At 46.5% G+C, this 19,631-nt stretch overlaps 1 long non-coding RNA gene and 1 pseudogene across 1 annotated transcript in view; one reads left to right on the top strand and one right to left on the bottom strand.

Annotated features, from left to right (window-relative positions):
- Positions 1 to 1,718, top strand: part of LOC144096880 (uncharacterized) — a 36,671-nt pseudogene extending 34,953 nt beyond the window's left edge.
- LOC144097561 (uncharacterized) overlaps positions 1 to 19,631 on the bottom strand; it is a 447,599-nt gene that overhangs the window by 341,947 nt on the left and 86,021 nt on the right. The gene's annotated exons all lie outside the window — the stretch shown is intronic.

Here is a 19,631-nt window from a genome sequence, read left to right as displayed (position 1 = left end):
GGTTCATCACCACGGACGCCTTTGAACTTAGCTGGAGCCTAACAGTCCCCAAACTGCCACCTTTGCTGCCTGCGACGCACGGCAGAAAGGACAAGCGGCCTTCACTTGGCAGCACTACCGCGAGTCGGCGACCTTTCCTCAAAACGCTGCGAAGACGCGGTAGAGGGGCTCACCAATTACCAGCGGCTGGGCAAATACAATCGTTGAGATGCCACCCTTAAGCTGGCAAATACTCTTCGTGGACGGCACTGCGTTGACATGGTTTTGATAACCATGACGACTCCTTAATAAGTTGGGACCGCTTCGTGGAAGAGGTCGGCAACTGTTTCGAGGTACTTCTGCAAAACAGCAATGCGCTGAGCAGGCATTGCTGCAGCGAGTGCATGTGGCTGGTGAGACGTGCGCGACGTACATCGAAGAGGTGCTCAAGCTCTGCAAAGTGGTTAATCGACGGATGTTCGAAAAAGACCTGGTCGGCCATATAATCAAGGGCATCGAGGAGGACGTATCCAGTTGTCTCATCAGCGAAGACAACATGAACTCTGCCATAAATGTCATAAAATATTGCGCGTTAGTTTTGAAAGTGAAACCTTCGCGCTTTTTCTGTCGACATCAAAGACCTGTACTATTCACTGCCGCATTATAAGTTACTAAAATGTGTTGAAGAGTGTATTGACCAGCTTGGAATCGTTGCTTTTCAAAACTCAGCAGGTTTTAGCGCTAGCAGCTTGTTAGAACTTTTATCCTTTTATCTGAGGTCCACCTTTATCCTGTGTAATGATAAGTCCCATCTTCAAAAAGAAGGAATTTGTATTGGCTCCTGTATAGCCCCGCTTTTAAGTGACCTCTTTCTAGCCGAACTTGACAAAGCCGTCAAAGACAGATTAGACAATATGCAGGTTGCCAAAGTTTTTAGATACGTTGAAGATTTCTTGATTTTTATTGAAAGTGACCATGACTGCTTTGAATTCAAGGCCCTTAACATTCTAACTATGCTCAGACAAAGTTTTAAACCGCTTTTTCTAACTTTTGAACTGCCCTCTAATGACAAGCTAAGATTCCTTGACATTAGCATCATCTTTCACCCTGGTCATACCTGCTGGGCTTTTGAAGCCCGCAATAGCAAGCCTCTCCTGCCTTTCAAATTTGCCCACTCTAAACTGGTAAAAAGAGCGATAGCGAACCTGTGCTTTGAAAATGCCCTCCGGAAATCCTGTCTGCATTTGAGGTATATAAGTTTGCAACAACAGTGCAGTAGGCTATCGCATGCTGGCTATCCTGGTCATCTTCAGATTTCAGTAGCGAAAAGTTTGCTCAGAAAGCTGAACACTGAGCTGCTACCTGGTGCGCATATGCCCTTGGAGAGACAGAAAAAAACAATGTCCGTTATTCCTTATTTGCATATCATCTCTCACAATCTTAAGCGCATTGCGAATCGTATCGATGTGTCAGTTGTTTTTTCTGCCCCTGAAAAGCTAAACAGCCTATGCAAGATTAACAAATGTGCTCGTCCTGTGTCCCATCAATGCGCGAAGAGGCATCAAATTCCATTTTTTGAATGCAAGGTTGGGGTAGTGTACCAGATTCCACTCTCTTGTGGGCGCCAATATGTGGGTGAAACTGGTGGCTGCCTCAACGACCGCCTCCGTGAACATAATCGCAATGTACGCAACAAAAACGAAAATGACGGAGAGCTAGTCAAACATTGCAACGCGTGATAAATGCAGGCCGTTACTAGACAAGTGTTTTTTAGTAGGAAAATGTAAGGACAAGCGCACTCATGACATTATAGGAGCAGAAAAGATTGCTAGATGAGGAAGTTCTTGTGTTAGCAATTCCTCAGTCAAACTATCGAAAAAAGAACTGGCCTACCTACGTTCACACTGAGTTTAGCGCATGCATTGTGATGACACGGCAATAAGTGCATGTATAAATTGATGTGTTTTTCCCAATAAAGTTGTTAGAAGTCAGCGCTGTGTGTGTCTACTCGTCTTGCTCCCTTGTCCTGTTTTCGCTAGTGCCACGAAAAATTAACCAACAAGCCCGAATTTTCACGTTGCTTATTAAATAACATTATTGGAAGACACCTAATAAAAGTTTAGACGCCACTATTCAACAAGCGTTTCCGTCCACTTCAGTAACACTTTGTTGACTGAGTTCGTAAGCTGCTTCTTCAGAATCCACCTATTCAACATCAGCACACCCCTCCATCGGCAAACACTCATTCTGCACATCTGGGAAACTGGACGAAAATAAATTATGGAATATAGTTTCATCAATATCCATCACAAAATCAACAGGTATTGACGGCATTAGAATAAGCGGCATTGCACGGAACTTTGCACAACTTAAGAAGCTGCTGCTCTATATCATGAACAAAACATTGACCACTGGACTAATTCCTTAGGGAATGAAGATAAGTACAGTAATGCCTCTACACATGAAAAGATACATTTTCACTAGAAAACTACTGACCAACAGCAATTTTGTCTGCTCTTGCTTGCATATTAGAGAAGATTGTTTACAAAGCCTTGATTAGTTTCTGTAATATGTATTATTTACCGAATCCAGCCCAGTATAAGTTTCGGAGCGGGCTAAGAGCAACACTCCTTTTACAAGATTTCGATGACGTCATTTGCCATGCAATAATTAAAAATAACACAGTCCTTTTTCTTTTTATCGATCTAAAAAAGGCATTGGATACAATAGATCACGAGTTACTTTTGTTCAAAGTGTGCAATTTTCGTTTTCTGGATATATTGGAGATTTTTTTTAAAAGTTAGTTCACCGATCGTGCTCACTGCGTTTGTGTTGCCGATTCGTTCTGTTCAATGCTAGACTCCATACACGGGGTTCCACAGGGCTCACTCCTAGTGGCTTTGGTGTTTAAAATCTACGTAAATAAGCTGGGTTATCTTCCACTGAAATAAAAAAAAAATTATATTTATGCGGACGATAGAGTCCTTGCTCTCCACAGCGCAAGGTATGATGAAGCGGCGCATATCATGCAAAAAGATATAACTCTCCTTTTGAACTAGTTTGCTGCGAATAGAATATTTGTAAGCGAATGATAGACAAAGCTACTCTGTTTCCGTAGTCAACACAACAATCTAACTTCCAACAAATTAATTTATATACATGACGTTAACTGTCATCGCTGCTATTGCCGCTCGCTGCAATTATCGAAAACAGTGAAATGTCTTGGCTTGACTTTCGACGATACCTTATCGTGGGGTGAGCACATTGATGAAATAGCAAAGCGGTTACGAGCTGTCTGCGCACAAATGTACACATTAAGATCTATATGTCACCAGCCAGTCAGAAAATCGTGTATAAATCCCTGGGTGAATCGGTAATAAGATATTGTGTTACCAATGCAGGACGTTCGCTGTCGGGCTCGGAAACGGGATCTATCGTAACGCTGATGCAAATAGAAAGGAAGCAATGGTCGCAACATCTTAAAGAGGCCTTCGACGTCCTCACTGCGGTAGTTGTTACTTCAGTCACTGTTAAGCTGCACCGCGGTTAAGCAGTCACGGAGTTCACGTTTACGTAACTTTTCAGTTATTTCGTCATCAGAGAATACCGGGTGTGAATAAGAGTGAAGAGGAAAGGTTTCCCACTTTTAATTCAATATCTTAGCAATAATTTTATGGTTCGTCACCGGAAAAGCGATAACGAAGCCAAGAAATGCCGAAGTATTGATTTTTCTACCAGAAATATTGATACATGTGTTCTTAGTGTCCCTTTAAGCTCCATATGCAAACATCATGTCTAGAGGAAAGAGCAAGCCACAATATAAAGTAATATAATCTAGAAGTCTTCTTATTCTGCACTTTTGATAACCACACATGTAAAGGTTGCTACCAAAACATTTCCAAGAGAAATTTTCTCTGCTGTATTTCGCTTGTTAGGTGCACCTGCGATCAAATATTTTGTTCAGGCGAGTGCGCTCTTCAAAGTGAAAACCTGTTCAAACTGAAAAGGCAGACGAGCACGGAGGTGCTACTAAGTGTGTAGTTTTGCAGACCACCTTTTCCTGGCAATGTTCACAGCTGGGACCGGCAAAGAAAAATCTTTTGAAATTTGAGGCAAATGATGGAAGGAATTTCGGTATTCGAGAGTGAAAACACGGCCAGTGAGCCTCGGCAGTTTCACGGGATTGGTGTGGTTAAGCCAAATTCGCGGAGAATTCAATTAGTGCTTATGCGATATTGCGGGGCATAGCGGGTTTCACGAGGATTAAAATGTTGAACTTCATAGTACGTTCGAAAACAAGTAAAAAAGATTTGCAGCATAGGCGTTCAGTGTGTAGAGTAACCACCCGCGTCAAGGTGAGCGCGGTTGAGACTGCAGATTTTAGTGCAACTGATATTTCAGAGCCGGAGGTGGGATCATTGAAAACGGCAGAGTCCTGTGCCGTGCAGCCGAAGATTACCCCTGCAGTGTCCGATGATTTGGACGCGTTGAGCGACGGTAGTGACCGCAACGAGAAAGCTGCAGGCACAGCTGTGGCCGCGGCTGTCACTATAACGAACCAGGTTGGCAGCGCTGCCGTTGAAGGAAGGCATAGTTCAGGCGAAAGTGTCACTGAGCATGAAGAGTTCCAGATTGCCAAAATGGGCGACCCTACGCTTAGAGGCGAGGAGAAGCCTAAACGTATGCGTGCATGGTGTGACGAAAGAGGTGGTTTTGATTGACTCTGGAGGTGAGCGCACAGGTCGGCTGTGCGTGCAGCTTGAAGCACTGGAGTCGCATCCAGCAAAAATGATGTGACAGCAGATATGCTCGTCCAGAAGGCTCACGCGAATGAGCGAAGTTGCTTCGATGTTAAGCGCACGCAAGACTTGTATGAAAACTGTTTAAGAGAAAAGCTCATCGCTCATAGCTCTCGTGAACTGCAGGTTAATTGCCGTGCGTGGCCGTGTGAGAGGTTTCGGAAATTAGATCGATCGCCAAAACTGACCCACTTCCAGAGGTGTGCGGTAAGCATTGCTTAAGTCCGACCTGTCATCCTTCGCCACATCAGGGGTGGGAGCATGAGGTAGCTTTAAGGTAATAGGTTTGCGAAAGTACCAATGAGATCTCTGCACCTAAGCTGATGCACTGGTATGTTGCGTCAGCAGCATTGCTAAGGGAACGGCATGAAGGGGGAACAATGCCTTCTGTGCCTTTTTGTGTTGATGCGTTCATGGTGACCGATGAGGATCGCAGGACATCAACTGCGCACTAGTGTTGTGCGTGTGACGCTAGATGTGTCATGCGCATCACTCGCGGCACCCCGCTATTGCACGAAGCGCCGTGTTTCGAATCTGCTGTGTGTGTGTGTGTGTGTGTGTGTGTGTGTGTGTGTGTGTGTGTGTGTGCGCGTGCGTGCGTGCGTGCGTGCGTGCGTGCGTGCGTGCGTGCGTGCGTGTGTCTGTGTGTGTGTGCGTGCGTGTGTCTGTGCGTGCGTGCGTGCGTGTGTGTGCGTGCGTGTGTGTGTGTGTGTGTGTGTATGCGCGCGCGTGCGCGTGCGTGCGTGCGTGTGTGTGCGTGCGTGCGTGTGTGTGTGCGTGCGTGCGTGCGTGTGTGTGTGTGTGTGTGTGTGTGTGTGTGTGTGCGTGTGTGTGTGTGTGTGTGTGTGTGTGTGTGTGTGTGTGTGTGTGTGTGTGTGTGTGTGTGTGTGTGTGTGTGTGTGTGTGTGTGTGTGTGTGTGTGTGTGTGTGTGTGTGTGTGTGTGTGTGTGTGTGTGTGTGTGTGTGTGTGTGTGTGTGTGTGTGTGTGTGTGAAAACGAGCGCGCGCGCTTTCTCTGGTGTCGTGGCTGCGAAATTTGACAGCGAGACAAGTCGCAGCCCCTATTTAATTCTGTGCTGATCAGTGAGCTTGGCACCGTATGGAGACGTCGTCCAGGAGCCGAATATTCCATGAAAAGGAAGTAGGCATCCTATGTTAATGGCCCTACCTTAAGCGCTGCCGAATTCGAGAAGCAACGGGTAGTCTTCGTTAAGTACTTTTGTGCAGTGTGGATGGCGCCACCTTCGGGTGCGGATGTTCACTTTTTTTTAATTCCTAGATGGCGTAGCAATTTCGAGTTGGCGCCCACGATAGCTTCGCAGGTGGCAATGACCATTATTTAGCGCATTCCATTCTGAAGCGATCCATACCGGCAGAGGAGATTCGGGAGACGCACTTTTTCGGCCAGGCTGTGCTCGCCCTCCGACTATGCGCGAGAGGCCCCTAAGATAGTGAGGCAGCACAATACGTCCGGCTCGGAGACAGCTTTCCGACGAACTTGTGTATTTGCTATGTTCTCTTTTGTGAGTCCGTAATTGTGCCGTGGTGTTGGGAGAGAGACAGTGTCCGCTACGCTATCCGAGGGAAAGGGAAATACATGAAGATGGCGATACTGGAAAGTAAAATTACTTGTATAGTAATGTATGAAGAAACTGCAAATCATGATCAATGAGTTAGACAGGCAGAGCAGATCGATGGGTCTAAAAATTAACATGCAGAAAACCAAGGTAATGTTCAACAGCTTAGCAAGGGAACAACAGTTCACAAATGGCAGCGAGAGCCTAGAAATTGTGACGGAATACGTCTACTTAGGGCACGTAGTGACAGCTGATCCGGATCATGAGAGGGAGATAACTAGAAGCATAAGAATGGGGTGGAGCGCATATGGCAAATTCTCGCAGATCATGAGGGGCAGTTTACCAATTTCCCTCAACAGGAAATTGTACAACAGCATAATCTTACCGGTACTCACCTAAGGGGCAGAAACGTGGAGGCTAACGAAAAGAGTTCAGCTTAAGTTAAGGAGAACGCAGCGAGCTATGGAAAGAAAAATGATAGGTGTAACGTTAAGAGATCGGAAGCGGGCAGAGTGGGTGAGGGAACAAACACGGGTTAATGACATCCTAGTCGAAATCAAGAGAAAGAAATGGGCTTGGGCAGGGCATGTAATGCGAAGGCAAGATAACCACTGGTCCTTAAGGGTAACGGAGTGGGTTCCAAGAGAAAGTAAGCGTAGCAGGGGGCGGCAGAAGGTTAGGTGGGCGGATGAGATAAAGAAGTTTGCAGGCAAAAGGTGGATGCAGCTGGCAAAGGATAGGGTTAATTGGAGAGACATGGGAGAGGCCTTTGCACTTCAGTGGGTGTAGTAAGGCTGATGATGATGATGATGATGATGATGATGATGATGTATGAAGAAAACACCTTCACAATGATTTAATCTTCTTTGACGCCCAATCCCCGTGCTTTGATTGAATGAGTGTTTGGGAATTTGCACAATTGGTTGTTGACCCCGCAAACGGCGGGCACAATAGAGTAACAGATGTCCTTTTTGGATAGCGCGGATGGTTTTTGTCACGTCTTTCCGCGATGCACTAATTCTGAATGACTTCTTCCTTGTTCTCCTGCCCTTATGATTTTAAGTGTAAATGAACCAGGTAACCTCCTCCGAATGTGTAGTCGTGTAATTTAATGGAGCCAGTCCTAACCTGGAAATCTATTTGCATCTTTTCGCGAATATCAACATACTTCATTCTTAACAACATCAATATACGGGGAAGGAAATCCCAACTAAGGCCCTTTAATACGCTGCAATAGAGCAGCTTTCGCACTCTGCGCATTGTTTTAGACGAGCCAAGGCAGAAATACATGGTGAAGGCTATATGATGAGTAGGCGAAATGCATGAAAGGTGGGGAACGCAAGACTGACAGAAGAAGCAAAGACGAAAGGGGTAAATTGGGTGGGAGAGCAAGCGCACGCACAATCTGAAAGCAGAGGGCGCCTGTAGGAAGAATAAAATTAGTGGTTTTTAAAGAAAGAACCTAGTAACTGTCCTAATGCTCGCTAGAAACCTCACACCGATGTAAGAGAAGGAAGGAAGGTGGAAGTGAAAACCGCAGCGGAGAAATAAACATGTTATGGAGCAGGAAAATGCGGCGATCCGTGCTAGACAGTGGGCCTGTTCGATTTACCGCACTTGGGCAGCCCGCTGGCTGCCCTAGCACCGGCCTGCATTCACGGCGGCAAGCCACCTGCGCATCACGGAGGGCAGATGAACTCCGTATTTTCACATTCTGCTGCATCTAGTTGCTACGCGCGCACACGGCATAAACAAGCTCCTTGTGGTCGAAAACAGCGACCTGAAGCTAGAGTGTCTGCGCAGACTGCAGAACTGGCAACTGATCGTGCTCGCACCCATATACATTGACAACGACAAGGCAAGCGTGTGCCTTCTGCGCACTCTGTGCTGTGTAAGCTTTGCAAAATCCTAAAAGCATGCGATGAGCAATCGCAATCTAAAGCCGTTCAGTCGACACCAGACCGGAGGGAAATATTGTCCTTGCGTTGCTCATCAAACGACAGGTCATAGTCTTGAATTATCGCGTATGTTTCCGACAGAGTAAGTAATGACTGGTATAGCGGCCGATGATCGACACACCCTGCATCAGGATTGGCCCTGCTGTGATCTTTGCGACTTCTACGTTCGTGAACTGCTTCCTGTGCTCTCGAAACAGAAAAGTGATGCGTTCCACTCAGCTGTACTCTCTCACCTGGAGGCTTTTTTGGTGGCAAAGTATGCACGCGTCACCAAAAACACATATCTGCTGGATGAGCGTTATCTAGAGCAAGGGGGTTTACTCAATAAATTTAACTGCGCATCCAATCTTTAATGCTAAAGGTTTACCTTTGAGGGTTACAGCACTCGAATGAAAGGCGCTATTATGCGGCCTGGCGTGCCGATGCCTCACGTGCCCCGTGTGCTTGAGTGATAATACGCGCTGGGCAATTATCTTTAACAAATCAAACGGGACGTGATGCGTGCGTACGCTACTGCACAGATATTTTAAGCATTTGTGACAGAAGTCCCGAGGATCAAGCGGTACAGCAGTGGCCGACGACCGAGTCAGCACTCCCCTCAGCGGCCGTGCGTGACAACTGCGTGGCCACGTATATGACCGCACAGAAGCCTCAATAAATGTGCTCTTGAGGGCTTTTAATAAAAACCAAGTGTCAACCAGGCATTTCTTGAGGCATATTCGCCTTTTCACTGCGCAAAAAGCAATGAAGACCACTGTATCGTGTCGCGCTCATTTAACACCTCGCCAAACATGTTGACCAAATGCATTATATGGGCGCGTCTCTGCACGCACTCTCAATTGGATTTGAAGCCGCTCTCAAGAATGGCCTCGAACATCATCGCAATATCAGCCAGGTGCACAGAATATTGTCCCGCGATGCTCAAAAGATGAACAGGCGAAAGAGACGAGAAAGAAGCATCTCGCCGTCTTTGCGCTAACGCACCAGGCTCAGGTCATCTCCCCTTGTAAATAAACCTGTAACAGTGTGGTGGAAGTTTTGGTTCATCACCACGGACTCCTGTCAAATTCGCTGGAGCCTAACAGTGGCCAAACTGCCACATTTGCTGGCTGCGACGCACGGCAGACAGGACAAGCGGCCTTCACTTGGCAGCACTACCGCGAGTCGGCGACCTTTCCTCAAAACGCTGCGAAGACGCGGGTGAGGGGCTCACCAATTACCAGCGGCTGGGCAAATACAATCGTTGAGATGCCACCCTTAAGCTGTCAAATACTCTTCGTGGACGGCACTGGGTTGACATGGTTTGAGAACCATGACGAGTCCTTAATAAGTTGGGACCGCTTCGTGGAAGAGGTCGGCAATTGTTTCGAAGTACCTCTGCAAAACAGCAATGCGCTGAGCAGGCATTGCTGCAGCGAGTGCAAGTGGCTGGTGAGACGTGCGCGACGTACATCGAAGAGGTGCTCAAGCTCTGCAAAGTGGTTATTCGATGGATGTCCGAAAAAGACCGAGTAGGCCATATAGTCAAGGGCATCGAGGAGGACGTATCCAGTTGTCTGATCAGCGAAGACAACATGGACTCTGCCATAAATGTCATAAAACATTGCGCGTAAGTTTTGAAGCGCTTCAGCCCCTGTGTGAATAAGTCCGGCAGCTTGCCTAATGCCGTATCTATTCCTGCACACTAAACACGGACGACACGAGATGGGAGGATTATCGGTTTTCGTCCGCTATAAAACTGCGCATCGCCAGGCGTGAACATCGGTAAAGCGGACTACATGATGTCATGAGCACCAACTACGAAATGACGGTATGCTAACAAAGTCTGCAAACGTTCATCAACCGTCTCTAACGCGCGGTTTACCGGGCTGTCCGAACGGTGTAGAAAAAAACACCGTACGGCAACTCAGACGGAGCGAGGTTAATTGCTGCTGTGGTTCATATGAACGCGCCGGTGGGAACGGCGTATCTTTACGTGCTTCGCTAACTTCGCGATTGAAGCAGCACATTTATCTTTCGGTGCAGATGCAGTCGACAGCACGCTGCTCTAAGAATGAGAAGACGACGAGGTAGCCGCCAGTGCGGACGCTGCGAACGGCTAGGCGCTAGGCCTAACAGTGCCAGAAAGGCCATCTCGAGTTGGGTCGCAGAATCGTGCACGGTCGGTTGTCTGGAACCTCTCTTGGAACAGATATCATGAGCGGCGACTGCGCGTTTGGCCCTGCTGCTTTTTGATGTTTGGTGGAGAAAGCAAAAACGCCTTTTTAAACGAGTTCATAGAAGTGGATGTCGCAAACAGCAGAACGTACACCGCTTACGCCTCGCTTTCAATCCTTATGTTATAACCTTCCAATTCTGCTGAACAGATTAAACGAAGAAAATTTTGACATAACCCGAAAATCAAAACACGAAATTCGGGAATACTGCCGGGAGAATTCTTTTCCTTGAGAATTTCAGATGCAATCTTTCTGATTATTATGCACCATTCTTTGTATGATTATCTATGGCCTTTTCATCGCATCGCATTTTATTTTGTCATTTTTGCATGATGTGCCTAGGTGGCCTGCGAAGTGTTGATTTATTTACTTTTGCTTTGTATGCATGTATGTTTGTTGTATGTACAGCAGTCGCTTTTCCTCCTGTACTACCGGGTATCTAACGGAACCGGGACCATTGTCAAGCTGTCGCCACAGCTTTTAGTCCCGGCTCCTCCTTTGTAAGAAAGGAATAAACTTCAACTTCTTCGTCTTCTTCTTTGTTTGCGAATGGCGGTCTGGCAGCGTTGTGAGGGAATCCAGACAAGCGCTGGCTTTTCCGCGCCAGCGACCAGCGGCAGAGAAGTTTCTACCTCGACACGGCTGGCCTGAATGACGTTCTTGAAGCCTTGAAGTTTCACATCCTTCTCCGTGGCATGGTAAGCGATTTTGCGTCTTCAAAAACGTTGTACGATAGAGACGTGGACAGCCTTGTCTTGAGCTCTCGATAACTGTGCTGCAGAACAGAGCAAAATAATAGCGCAGTTGTATTAATGATGATGATTATGGATTTTTATGGCGCAAGGGCAGCTATGGCCAAAGAGCGCCATGTCACAAGGTATTTTTTCTTTTTCTCAAGGTGGGGTCAGAGACCCATTTCCCAAGCATTTCACCCTAAATAAGCCGAGCACCAGACCAGGGGAAAGCTTGTACCCATTGTATCACCGGTGGGTACCCGGCGGCACTGGGGATCGAACCCCGCACCTCCCGCATGCGAGGCGGATGCTCAACCACTTGGCCACCGCTGCGGTCAGTTGTATTAATGACGCGTTGCTAGTGTACGGGTCGTATTATATGAATATGGGCCTGCGCATAGCTCTATGAAGCGTTAAGTCATTTTTGTGAGGATTCGCAAAGTGAGTGCCTGTTTATGTCCGTAAGTAATTATGCACTAAATTTCAAGCCTCATACTTCATGAAGATTGTTGCCTGTTTCTAGCTTCTCTTATGGCAACTTATGTGTACATACGTCACTTTAGGCCGGCCACTAGAGTTGATCTGCCTGTTTGCATCTAAATTCGCTGTTTTTAGTGCATTAAAATTTTCAGCTTGCTTGAAAATATTGCGGCGAGCCTTCATATGAGCAACATGCAAGAGGTATTTGAAGTGGGATTCAATTTTTATAATTTATCTTTTTGCGTTCACTCTACCTTGTGAAATCAGCCTCAATGTGTATCATATTTTTTTACTTTAAGCCCGTTTTTTTAGCACGGCATAAGGGCACCTTTACCATTTTTCGTCACATTTTCACTTAAAACGTATTGATGGAACGTGTTCCGTCCTATAGCCAGTATGATTTTCAAATCTTCAGTAGGAAGGCCATTCATTTTGTTTTTCTTTTGAATAGTTGTAGCGGCCCACTAAATGTGATCATGGTTCTGATGGGTAAATCTTATGTACAGTCGTGCCTCTTTAATTTGGACACTTTGGTTACTGAGCAGAATTGTCGTAAATTGATTCATCCATAATAACGAATCACGAATGAAAAGAAAACAATTTGCTACAAAGCTTGTGACTAAGGTCAGCTTCTGCACAAAGTGATGGGCAGTAAAGTGGCAGCTAGACAAAATGTTGGTAGCTCTACTTACATAAGCCTGGTGGCCATTATTTTTAAAAATCGGTCATCTTATCTACAAGTTTGAATCTTGCAAATTTTTACTTTAGTTAATAAAAAATGAGTTGAGCATGGTACTTCTATGTAACATTACTCATTTGGAGACGGGAGACCTCCCCCACATGAATTCACCGCTAGAATAATGTAGTCATAAGGTTCCTGAGACTGAAATGTGACAGTATTTCTGCTTTCCTAGAAGTGTTAGTAATATCAGGGACCATTTGTTTTTAATTTCGCAGGACGACGTACTTACGCCATGCCTCCTCACCTATCAAGGCGCAGTTTTCCTTCATTGGCCAGCACCTTGTAGTGAAAATCTCATCACTTCAGTGAGTTTTCTGCAATGTGCAGCTTTCTGGGTGCTCCTTGTGGAAAATCTAAAGAAGGCACACTGTCTGCGGAGCTTTCTTGAGCGTGATTTTATAAATGAAATGTTGGCTTAAGTACGCCATGCTTCGATGGTCTTGAACTATTAAGTTTTTTTAAAAACCGGTTCATCTTTCCTTCACCTCTGCCTCTTCTATCCGCCAGTACATGTTGTACATATCTGGTTGTTTAGCATTGTTTGGGACACTGCTATTGGAACACAGACAGTGGTGTTATAGCTTATCAATGTTAACATGTTAAATGATACAGTTAAACCGTGTGCAGAGAAAGGAGCCAAACGTTCCGGCTTATATGCCATGTAATAGGGCCTGTGTGGCATTAATGGGCGTCCCAACATTCATGGTAGTCAGGGCGAGATTTACTGTACCTTCAATCGTTATGTGGCAGCGTGGAAAGACAAATGGCAAAGAGAAACAAAAACATGCCATTGGCCCCAGAAGTCATCACACCACTGTTTTTCTGGACCCTCCTGGGCTAGTCATAGACTTTATATTTTTGCATCTAGCTCAGAAAGCTTCCTGGACACTGTCAACAATGTCATTTTTTTCTGTCTTGCAATGGTTTCCCCGTTCTGCCACATGAAGGAGTTGCTCGCACATTTACACATCCTGCAGTAGGAAAAAAAATTTCACTGCGATTACAGATTTGGTGAACATTATAATTTTTAAACAAAAATTTACTTAGACGCTGGTCTTCACAAATGTAATTATGAATGTATTAACCAAATTACCTGTCGATAAGTCTGATCAGCTGCCATCCGAACTTTTCTGCAATATTACTTAACTTAATCATGAAATGAAGGTGATAAGTGCCTATGGAACGATCAAGCAGAATGAATATACTCTTGCTGCTTTGTCCTTTGGTCATGTGTTTTTTCTTTGCTTGTAGTGCTGCCAGTCATGGTGATACCAGGTTGACTCGTTCGTTGTGTTTGAGCAGTAGTCATTTTTTGTTTATTGGGTTGAACCGCAAGTGTGCATGTTTGCCTGTGTTTTCAGTCTAGTTTTTTATTCCTGTCTTCAGTATTCTAATTTTTTTTTTCATATAAGTTATGAGTGCTGCAATTTATATTAGCGACAGGCTCTTTGAAATGGATGGCTAATATGTGCTTTTGTGCTCAAAAAATTCGCTGGAGCATAGACCTCCAAAACTGAGTGTACAGTTTTTTAATGATGTTCTTTATCGGAGTGTGTGCTGAAGTGAATGTATTTTATACGTTTTGTATGTTATCCTTCTCCCATGTGTTTCTGAGGAAAACACTTAAATTAGAGTTTGAATACCTTTGATAATTTACTGCGGATTTAGTGGGCTGCTTTAGAATGTCTGTTTAGTATTTTTTAATCTAGTTTGTAGATCTACATCTTGAAGCTAGCCACTGGGAATGAGACTCGTGAGTTCAAGAAAATTGTATTGTCTGGTGCTCAAAATTTTTTGCAATTATTTTAGTACAGTGTCTATCTGAAGTTTAGGAAACACGTGCTGAATTCATCCCTGCATGACTGGCTACAATGACCTACCATGACTGGCTTACATTGCGAATTTGTCGACTCATGGACTGGGTAAAATGGTATTCTATAAATATCTTTATAGCTACCATGACTGGCCTATATTGCGAATTTGACGACTCATGGACTGGGTAAAAATGGTATTCTATAAATATCTTTATAGCGCAAGTGGAGTAGGACATTAGAAATTTTCGTTAAAAAGCTCCATTAAGGACCGAAAAAATAAGTGACAGTATTGAACGGATTTTTAGCATACAATATACATCAGTATTATATATAAAAACTCCCGAGGGCAGAGAGATAGCAAACATTATTTTTCCAATGTGGCGCTGCCTGCAGGTGGCTTCCTTGTGCACTGTTCAGGATCTTTAACTTCAGGGATTCGGTTTTTGGACGAGAGTGAAGAGACAGCAAACTTTAACGAGAATAACAAAAATAATGTGCTGCAAGAATTTGGTACGTAGATCTATTACGACGGTCTTGTTTTCGCTTTCTTTTCCCGTCGTCCACCCAACTCCGCTTTTCTTGCCCATTGCAGACCACCCCGTCAATATCCGCTCGGCTACTGCCGGAGCCATGGTTCGTGTATTTTTTACAGAGGTGCCGTGTACACAGCGTAATCAGATCAAAGATGTTTCTTTTGCGCCGCCGTCGCTGCTTTCGTTGTATTTCCGCGGAGGGCGTCGATACGCTGCGACGTCGTGTGTATGCATGGCGTCGCAGTATTACCGCACAGGCATTCATCAGAATGAGGTGAAGACAGTGATCCGATGCATTTTTTATCCATCTATTTTGCCCAGTTCCTTACAGTAATACTGCGTAACGTTACGGACGGAACGGTGCTGGTTGGTATGTCTAACCTTTGAGATTCGAGTGGGCTTTGTTCTTTATTACAAAGCGCATTCTATCCTAATTGGTGTGATTTAATGAACTAGCACAGTTCCGCCCATATCTTTAGCAGTTCTAGTAGCGTTGTTAAAAAGAGCGAAAATGCCATATGGAAAAACTGACCGCGGCCCCGCCGCGGTGGCTCAGTGGTTAGGGCGCTCGACTACTGAACCGGAGTTCCCGGGTTCGAACCCGACCGCGGCGGCTGCGTTTTTATGGAGGAAAAACGCTAAGGCGCCCGTGTGCTGTGCGATGTCAGTGCACGTTAAAGATCCCCAGGTGGTCGAAATTATGCCGGAGCCCTCCACTACGGCACCTATTCTTCCTTTCTTCTTTCACTCCCTCCTTTATCCCTTCCCTTACGGCGCGGTTCAGGTGTCCAAAGATATATGAGACAGATACTGCGCCATTTCCTTTCCCCAAAAAACCAATTATTATTATTATAAACTGACCGCTATCATCGCCTCCTCCTCCTGGATGCCGGCGCTACGAAACCTTGGCGCCTGCATACACAGGACGCCGCAGCCACTGCTCAGCGTATTGCCGCAATTGTAACCTCCCATTGATAACCGCCAGTCCGCATTTTTTGCCCGAAAATCGACTCCAAATTTGCTTTCATTGCCAATCGCAAGTGCACCGTATTTTTTTATGTTTCAATCTACTCCAAATCTACTCGTGTTGCTAACCGCAAGCGCACCGTATTTTTTTATGTGGAAATCTACACGAAATTCAACGGTGTATTTCGATCCTCGATTATAGAGGACACTAGAGCACAAGCCATTTTACAACTTTCTGGGTTGATTGTGTTTAGTGGCAGCGTAGATTCCCATGAGCCTGCAAATCATTCGACGTGATTCGGAAAATCGTTCGTGATGAACTCTTTCGGCATCAAGTTCTTGTGCGCCGCGTTGAAGTCCCGTATGATAGCTGTTCCCTGCAGGCAGCTCCGGTACATCACTACTCTCTTTGGAGTTTTACCATCACAGCACTCCCCGTGAACCTCGCAACGACTCCCGCGACCCTGCTCTGGTTACACATTTCTACTACATCGCAGCACCTCTCCCGCAACGCCACCAGGGACTAAACTTTGATGGCCGCTTCGACCCTGTCTACGCCGACTATTATCCCAAGCGTACACGCGACCCACCAGCGTGTTACCGCTGCCGTATGCTCGGACACGTATCCCAGTTCAGCCGCCGCCAGGGCCAGCCTTCACGCTACCAGCGCCAATAGCCGAACCGTCCGCCTAGTTACAATGCAGACGTTCGTGACCTGACATGCACATCTCCTCAGGGCTTGTACCGCCACGCACCACTCCGTAACGACTCTCCTGCCTCTGACCGGAGCCTGACTCCCCGCTCACTGTTCCCGCCCATCGCTTTCTCCGCGCCGTCCTTCACTGCCACCGGGAAACTAGCGAGTACGGCCGGTGGAGGTGTGGTCGTCACCGACAGTGGCAATTCCTCTGCTCGCCGTTACGGTATAGAACACCTATAAATCTTAATCGATGGTGCTTGCGCTTTGGCCTTAATAGATACTAGTGCAACCGTGTCTGTGGTAAGTTTAGATTTCAACAAGCGCCTCGTCTTAAAATAATGCACGCTTGAGATAGTGTTGTCATATTTCGTGGTGTAGGGTGCAATTCATTGGTTCCGCTTCGTAATTCCTAAGTAAACGTAGCGATCACTCGCCACGTGCTAAGAACTGAGTTCATAATTCTCCCTCACTCTACGCACGAATTATCCTGGGTGTTGACGTTTTACAACAGTGCGGCACCACTCTTGACTTCAGCATTCGCCGAATATCATTAAGCCCTAGTCTTCTGTCGCCCCTCATAGAAAGCTCGCCCGGAGATCTCAAAGCGCATTATGTCTCCAATGGTACCGTCGTTGCAGCGATGTCTGCCATCTTCATCCCAGTTGTCTCCTCGAGCGCTGACTGTGCTTCCTGCGACACCCTGTGTGGAACCCGCTTCCCTTGCCTGACCGACGAAGAGTGTACTGGTCCCCCGTAGCGTCGTTCGAGCGAACGAGGTCCGTGCCACGCTTTGGACTGTTAGCCAGTCTAACGAATCTGCCGTATTACCGCGTGGTTACAAACTCGCCGGCTTTAAAGAACACCTTTCTGTGCGTATTGCCGCTCTCAGTTACAGTGTTGCTCGTCGAACTAGATGGCGCGACCTGACCGACTCTCAATTCCGTGCCATGATCAATAAACTCTATCTGCTAAAGACAGTCGGCTATTATGTATTGATGGAAGTTCTTCCGAGGAACGTGGGCGTGTTCGCTTTCGCTGGAGATCAACAATCGCCGATTACACCTTCCTTAGCTCACTTCGTGATCAATACTTCATCAACACACATATTCGACAAAATCCATACCGCGTCTCAGCCTCAGAACGTAATACATTTGATGAAGACGTCCATTACGAGTTGCAACAAGAAATTATCCACGAATCAAGCCCAAGGGCCGCCCCTGCGATCCTTGAAAAATGAAAGATGGCACGTTGTTATTACAGCGAAAGTTTCACTGGCCGCGGTGCTCCGAGGAGGCACAGGGACATACCTTGAGCCGTTGCCTAGCAACCGCCGCAGCTGGGCGGACACCGCCTGCTCGCCGCGCCATCTGGCATGACGTCGCACCACGCGCCTCGCCGCCGTCTGGTATGACGTCACACCGCTTTCCTCTTCGTTGCGCTCGCCTCCGCTCGCTTCGCCAGCTGTGCCGCATGCCTTATAAGTTATAACATGTCGGAGGATTGAAAAGGACAGCTCGCGTTCGCCGCAACCACAGCTATGGCGGCAGTATGGACGGCGACAAGTGTGCTAAGCAGAAGGAGGCCTGGAATCGGCATCGGAACGAGATGAAGAGCAAACGAATCACCCAGGAGAGAGAGAAACAGCGTGCCCAACGACTGGCTAAACGCCTGGAATATGACGCCGCGAGACGGGCACGTCTAACGTCCAATGTCTCGACCGCTAGCAGCAGCGACAGCAGCCGGAGGAGAGACCTGAGTCCTGCTTCACTGAAGACGGCCCGTGATGAACGATAGAATGCGACCAAGAGACTTCAGCGGGCTCAAGAAACCGAAGAACAACGTGCCGTTAGCCTAGAAAATAGGCATGAGAGTCACACGACCCCTTCAATCCTTGGATAGCCTCAGTGCTGAAATCAAACATGGACCTATAGGTCATACTGGACGTATATACCTTTGCTTCATACGTTGTGGAATATGTGAACAAGTCCAACCGGGGCGCACCACACTTGCTTTCGCTACGTATATCCTGGCATAGCTGAGCTAAGCCACTGCCATTTTTTTTTGTGTCGACTACTGCCGCCTTAACACTGTCCAAAGACGGATTTTTACCCGCTCCCGTGCGTTGCTGATTCCATTGACTACCTCCAGTCAGCTTCCTACTTTTCCTTTGTTTATATGCTATCCGGATACTGGCGGAACCTTAAGCACTTAAAAAACAAAGAGCAGACGGCGTTCCTTGCCCCAGACGGGCTTTATAAATTAAATGTGATGCCATTCTCCCTGTCTAATGCTCCTATTACTTTTGAAATATTTATGGATCATCTTTTGCGCGGACTGATGTAGCAAGTTTTCATGTGTAATATGGTTGATGTTATTTTCGGGAGGACCTTAGCGCAAGATAACAGCCGCTTAGCCTTTGTCCTTTAGTGCAGTGAAAAACAAGCAGTTGTGCTGAGTCCTCAGATGTGCCGCTTCGGGAATTGGCAAGTCGGGCTTGGTCATCTCGTTGTCAAGTATGGCGTTAGGCCCAATCATTGGAAGACTGAAGCTTTTAACTGTGTCAATGAGCCCAAGTCTTTGAATGAACTCAGGACCTTCTTGTGAATTTGCTCTTACTTTCGGCGCTCCATACCCAAGTTTACCCACTTAGCCTACCCTCTCGCATGTATTTTGCAGAAAGACATTGATTTTTGAAGTGGACTGCCAAATGTGATTTTGCGTTTCACTAACCCAATTTTCTTAATATCTCGCGGCCCATACTACCTCTGTTCTGCTCGACAGCTGAATCTGAATTTCACACTGACGCCAGCAGCATTGGCGTGGGTCCTGTGCTCATAGGACACTCCGGGAATGAACACGTTGTCGCTTACGCCAGCCGCACCCTCAGCAAATCAGAAGGAAATTACACCGTAACCGAGCACGACTGTCTCGCTGTATATTTCGGCGTACTGCAGTTTAGTTCCTACTCTTACGGTCTCGTCTTTGGAATCATCACCGACCACCATCCTCTTTGCTTGCTTGTGAATCTGAGCGACCCTTGCGGTCGGTTACCTGGTGGTCATTACGCGTTCAGGAGTTCAACTTTGGAGGGTCGCACAAAAGTGGCCGCCAGCACGCTGACGCTGACTGATTCT

This window comes from Amblyomma americanum, chromosome 7 (genome assembly GCF_052857255.1).
Source record: "Amblyomma americanum isolate KBUSLIRL-KWMA chromosome 7, ASM5285725v1, whole genome shotgun sequence".
NCBI lineage: Eukaryota > Metazoa > Arthropoda > Arachnida > Ixodida > Ixodidae > Amblyomma > Amblyomma americanum.
This window is presented reverse-complemented; position numbering and strand designations above follow the sequence as displayed.